Source organism: Micromys minutus, assembly GCF_963924665.1.
Source record: "Micromys minutus genome assembly, chromosome: 9".
NCBI lineage: Eukaryota > Metazoa > Chordata > Mammalia > Rodentia > Muridae > Micromys > Micromys minutus.
In genome coordinates this window covers 51,855,401-51,861,919 of record NC_137978.1, presented here as the reverse complement: position 1 = coordinate 51,861,919, position 6,519 = coordinate 51,855,401, and the positions used below count along the sequence as shown (strand labels likewise).

Below are 6,519 nucleotides of genomic sequence, written 5' to 3'. Positions count from 1 at the left end.
CCCTGGGTAGCCATCTGGGTGAGATCTAAGCCAGTGGGAGACACTGTCTCAAAGACCATGGTGCATGGTACCTGAGGATCAATGACTGAGGCTGACTTCTAGCATACACACACACACACACCAGCACATACATGTGTACACGGACACACATACACTGTCTATAATTATCAATATCTGACTCTTTGGCTTCTCGAACTCCAGGACTCAGACAAGCTGCCACTCAGACCTGCCCTTAGGAGACCTGAGTCCTGCACTCTGAAAAAAGCATGGGTCAGTGGAAGAACATGCAGAGTCTCTTCCTCATCTTTTGGGCCCCTAGACCTGGGTCTGCCATCCAGATGCATTAACCCCATGGTGCTCAACTTGTGGGTCGAGACCCTTTCCACAAGGGTCAAATATCAGATATCCTGTATTTCAGATGTTTACACTATAATTTGTAACAGTAGCAAAATTATAGTTACAGAGCAGCAAAGACATGATTTTATGGGGGGGAGGGGTTCACCACAACATGAGGAACTGTATTAAAGGGTCACAGCCTTAGGAAAGTTGAGAATCACTGTGCTAAACAGTAGAAGGCTGTGGTTGACCCCGGCTCCCTCCCCCACCCACTCTTGCAATGTGTGAGCTTGGATCGGGAAGTGTGGTAAGTGAAATCTGGAAAGTTTAACAAAGCTCTGGCGTTGGGGGAGGGGCAGCAGTGGGGAGGTTGATACTCTGTAGCAAATGTCATCTGAGTTTATTTTGGTCCCTGCTTCTGGTCAGCATCTTGAGCATTACAAGGCTTGACTTGACCCTCCCTCGACTCCCAGGCTGCCTGCGTTTTCAAGCTGTGCAGCAAGACTCTCGGGGACCCTCCTGAGGTAACAATTTGATCTTTCTCATGAACACCCCATTCTCCAGGGGGGACCTGAAGAGAAAACCCCCCACCTAGGAAGCTGGGGGGGGGGAAACTGCAACAAAGTGGCAGCTGCGGTTGCCAAGGAGACGGCAATATGGGAGGGCGGGATGCCTGTGGTTCCTCCTGCCTGACAGAGCCACCCCCGACAGCCCACCCACCCCCACCTCCACCCCAGGAGGGCTTTTTCCTAGTGTGGTAGAGAGGTGAGGGACCAGGCCTGGAAATAAGAGCCCAAGGATCGCGTTCTCCCATTGTTCCTATCAGTCCCTAGAGCACAGAGGGTGAGGATCAGACAATAGGCCAGTGGACAACTGGGAGCAGCAGATGGTTCCCCCCACCCTGCCTTGGACAACCCCCAGTGGGAACCCACCCCATCTCTAGCCGCCAGCTGGTGCCCACAGCTTGCCAGGCCTTGCCTGAGAGATTGGAGAAGGAACCCCAGCTCCGCTGGCCTGGCAGACCCCTGCTCTGCACCTGCTGGCTCTGGGTTTTCACAAAGAGGTCGGAGCTGAGAGGTTAAAGTCCGGGATAAGGAAGAAAAGATCGAGGGAAGAGTCATGACAATCAATGCTTCCCATAGAGAAAAAGAATGCCACCCTTCACCAAAAATCCGGAGCCCTTCAAGGTCCTACCAGACCCCAGCTTCTCCCTGCTGCTCTCTCCACCACCTCTACCCCACCCCCTCCCGCACCTTCAACCTTTGCATGTGCTGTTCCAGGGGCCCTGCCTCCCATCATGCCCTATTCAAGCATCACCTTAAATTCACCACCTCTGCACGGAGCCTTTGAGAGGTACAAAGCCTCTCTGGCCACAGGTTAACACTCACTGATTTTGCTTGTGATCTCTCTGCTGGCTGTCAATGGCCTCCATCAGCAAGGACTATGGCTTGTGTTTCCTACTGGGTTGTCCCTAGCCTAGAACAGGAGGCCCTGGCACATAGTAGGTATTTTAATGGCTATTTCTTGAACTTGTCAAGATTACGCAATTAGTCACCCCGGTTTGATCAACTTGGGTTTGCCGCCGTTTTATAGAAGAAAGAATGGAAGCCCCTAAGGAGTTTCAGTAATTGAGTCTGACGTGACTAGAATCACAGGGCTCACCCGACCCTCCCAGGTCTGCCAGGACCGGCCCTTCCCTCTAAGATGAACATTGGTCCCTCCGGTGGTGGGACACCCTCTCTGTTTTGCTCTCTTGTAAAAAGTGGCAGCATGGAACTGAAATTTTCCTCAAATTCCTGCTAACAGGCTAAATCCAGCTAACCCAGAGGGCTGCGCAGCCCTATCGAAGCCACCTCCAGTGCCCGCCACTCTTGAATTCGTGGTCTTTCCACAGCTTAGCTTTTTTGGGGTAAGAGTTCTGAGTTCAAGTGTTAATAGTGACAGAAAAACCCATGGATTTTCTTCCTTCCCCTTTTCTTCCTTCCTTTCAGACTGTTGTATGTAGCCCAAGCTGGCCTTGAGCACACCACGTAGCCAAGAATGGCATATAATTTCCTATCCTTCTGTCTTCACATCTCAATCCTGGGGTTACAGATGTGTGCCGCCATTGCTGGGTTATGTGGTGCTGGGAACTGAACCCCTGGTCTCAGGCTTACTAGGTTAACACTAGATCAAGTGAGTCACACACCCCAGCCCTGGAGCAAGGACGTTCCTCCGATGTGGCTGACACTCGTGGACAATGGTAGAAACATTTTGCTGAATGTCCAGCAAACACCAGCTGACACAGCATTTTCCTCCTGGGTAATTCACTCAAGAGAAATAAAAACATACATCATGGTAGAAAGGGTTTTACCCATGGAGCCAGCTCTCCATGGTACTATGGTCTCCATTTTACAGATAGGTAAGCTGAGGCTCAAAGGCCAAATATTCTAAGTTGCTCAAAGTTACAAAGCAAAATAACACCTTGAGCTTGATTTGAAATTGGACTCTGCTCTAAGGTTCACCTCATCTGCACAGAGAACAAGACACAGACTTCCTACTGTGCGGGTGGATATAAGAAGGCAGTAGTGTTGAATTTAGTGTGATGGTCCTGTCTACAGATGGTTGTGAGCCACCATGTGGTTGCTGGGATTTGAACTCAGGACCTCTGGAAGCACAGTCAGTGCTCTTAACTGCTGAGCCATCTCTCCAGCCCAGTTTATATGTTTTTAATTGATTTTTAAACTTTTCTGAGGATTCAAACCTTGTAAATTGGCATCCTTTGAATAAAGTAACTTAGAAAAGGCCAATGGATCATATACATGGCCTTCACTGAGACACCCAAGCAGCCCCCCCCCAACACCTGCACTTAAATCTAAAGCACATGCTACCCCTATCTCTACTTAATAAACCAATTAATTTTGCTTTATTTTCCCTGTCCTATTCTCTGGTAGCATTGACAAGCCTGTGGCTTTACCTGGGTGAAGTTCCCTGAGAATCAAACTCCTCAGTCTACTGGCCACAGGGTTGGTCTCTGTTTCTACTACTGGGGGTCTTTGTTTGTTTGTTTTTTGTTGTTTGTTTTGGGTTTGGTTTTTTTTGAGGCTTACTCTTTTGGTTTATTTTATGTATATGCATTTTTTTTAAGATTTATGTATGTATTACATATACAGTATCCTGCCTGCGTGTATACCTGCATGCCAGAAGAGGGCATCAGATCTCATTATAAACGGTTACGGACCACTGTGTGGTTGCTGGGAATTGAACTCAGGACATCTGGAAGAGCAGCCAGTGCTTCTAACCTCCATGTCTCCAGCCTATGTTTGCATGTTTTGCCTGTACGTAAGTATGTGCCTATAAGTATGCCTCAGTTTGTGTGTGGGGGGTGTGGTACACTCATGCAAATGTGTATGCACATACATACCTGTGTATTTGTAGAGGACAGAGGTTGACATTAGATGGTTGCCCTTCATCTTAGTGTTTGAGCATGTGTGCCACATGTGTCCTTGGAGGTAACAGAGGCTAGAAGAGGGTGTTGGGTCCTCTGGAACTAGAGCTGCTGCAGTGCTAACTGTCAGCTGCATGTGGGTACCGACAATCAAACTGTGCTCCTCTCCAAGCCCTGCAGGTCATCTTTTTAGCCCCAGCATCCTTTCATTTGTTTGTCTGGTTTGATTTGGTCTGGCAGGTTTTTTGTTCGATTGGTTGTGGTTGTTTTGAGTCTCACTGTGTAGCCCTGGCTGGCATGGAACTTGCTATGTAAATCATACCTTGAGAGTAAGGGCGAGCCCTTGAAGGGCATACTGCAGTAGCATAACAAGACTGTGCTGAACACAAGGAGAGATTGGAGAGGGCAAGCCAGACCATAGAGAGAGGATCTCTGGGACTGCCAAGGAAGGTTTAAGAAACTGACTGTAGCGGGGGAGGGGGTCACATATCTTTAATCACTGGGCTCAGGAAACAGAGGCAAGAGGATCTCTGAGTTCAAGTTTTTTTTTGTTGTTGTTTGTTTTTTTTTTTTTTTTTTTTTTTTTTTTTTTTTTTTTGAGCAAATTCCAGAATAGCCAGGGTTGCACAGGGAAACCCTGTCCTGAGAAGAAAAAGAGGAAACTGAGTGCCTGTGTGGCGTGGCAAGGCGGGGGTGGGGGGGGACAGCAGACATGGAAGAAGGGGTGACCCCAGACAAGAGTTGTGGGTGCCAGGATGCTCCCTCTGCAAGGGACAGAATCTGTTTCAACCTTGAGGGAGAGGGCCATTGGGTTGCCCACCCATCACTGCCCTAAAAACAAACCAAGAGTATCTAGAATGGAGTTGACACAGGAGCCACTGGAACACTGGTTCTTGGGCTCCCTCAAGACACCCTCTCTCACTTTTGGTGTCTTCTCCCTGCTCAGCTGTCAAGAGCTTGTATCTAAAATCAGCGAAGCCTTTGAACAAGCCACAATAAAATGACTTTCTCCCATCTGCTGCACTTAGCCCACAGAAAGCCTCTGCCTAGTCAGACCGGGTGACATCTACCTCAATGACACACCCACCCAAACGTGCCCTTTACAACAACAGTTGGCCATTACCCACCACTTAGCTTGGAGATTACCCAGCACTTAGCTGGGGTTAGAACCAGAACACGGTAAGAACAATTGCCCCTCCCCCCCCCAAAAGCAGTTGCTGCCATCCAGACTCAGGAAAGCAGAGCAGACAATGGACAAGATGTCGTTTCGCAGAGCAGAGGACAGAGGGAGGCACAGCACACAGGAGAGGGACTTACTCCTGGCTGTAAGAAGTGGAAGTCGCCTCCAGGATGAACTATACTGGCTCCTCTTGCACATAAAGTAGTCCAAGATCTGTTTGCCAGTACCCCAGGGCTCTTGGCATTGGTGTTTTTTCCCAGGCCTTCCCTGGTACGGTGGCCTGTTCTCAAGCACAGGAGCTGCAGAGTTGGGAAGAGGGAGGGCACACACCAATAAACAAAATAAATAAGCAAATAAAAATCCAAAGATGACCTTGGACAAGTCACCAACATTTTTCTCATTGCTTTCCTCACCTGAAATATGGGGATAGTGACCTCACTTCACCGAGTCTTCGGGGGTCTTAAAATTCATTACTCAATTGGTTAATTTCATTTTTTTTCCCAGGAAGCACAACACTTGAAACAAAGGAACCATTGGGGAAATGTAGCTACTGTCTGATTTGCTGCCCTAAGGCAGCTTTCTGTGGCTTTGAACAGTGAATAAACAGACAGATAAGGTTTCATTTTTGAGTGATTGGGTAGATACATAGTTGAATGAATACTTGGTTGGGTAAATACCTGGATATATGGATGGACGGGGGTGGACATGAATGGGCACTAGGCTGAAGAGGAATTACATTGGGTGGATGTTTTGTTTGGTAGTAGTAGACCACTGATTTGTTGGATGGGTGGATGGTGTGTGGGTGCTTGGATGGACACTGGGCTGAGTGTGTATTCAATTGGCTGGTTGTTTCATTTATTGGTGAATTGGATGACTTATAGAATGGATAGATTTATAGATGATCCATGTATGTTTAATGTATGTACTGACTATGATCCATGTGTGATATGTGTACTATGATCTATGTATGATACTTAGATCCATGTATGATATATGTACTAACTATGATCCATTATGATATATGTACTGACTATGATCCATGTATGATATATGTACTGAGATCTATGTATAATATATGTACTGACTGAGATCCATGTATGATATATGTACTGACTGATATCCATGTATGATATATGTACTGACTGAGATCCATGTATAATATATGTACTGACTGATATCCATGTATGATATATGTACTAACTGATATCCATGTATGATATATGTACTATGATCCATGTATGTTATATGTACTGACTGAGATCACACATCTATGAAGAACAAAGACACAGACATGGAATATTTCAACCAAGACTCCAGCTGAGGAGGGGGAGACAGGGACGTAGGTGGGAGTTAGCCTTTCAGAAGACCGGAAAAACAAAGGCATTTCCTGACTTCAAGGAGCCCCTGATCTGATTGAATAATTACCCGTTTCAGAATCATTTTGAAACAGAGCCAGGTATAAATAAATCCATAAACACAAGTGGTAAGTAAACACAGTGTTCTTTAAAAAGCTTCGAGCTCAGACGTATAATAACTCTCGATTCCAAACATCATTTTCTCCTTAGAGCAACCTCAG

The 6,519-nt window shown here is 46.8% G+C and overlaps 1 long non-coding RNA gene across 1 annotated transcript; it reads left to right on the top strand.

The window, feature by feature from the left end:
• Positions 1-804: 804 nt before the first annotated feature.
• Positions 805-6,365, top strand: LOC308424859. Its single transcript, XR_013975142.1, has 4 exons — positions 805-860; positions 2,143-2,245; positions 3,489-3,653; positions 5,448-6,365. It is a non-coding gene; the product is annotated as an uncharacterized lncRNA (long non-coding RNA).
• Positions 6,366-6,519: the final 154 nt, after the last annotated feature.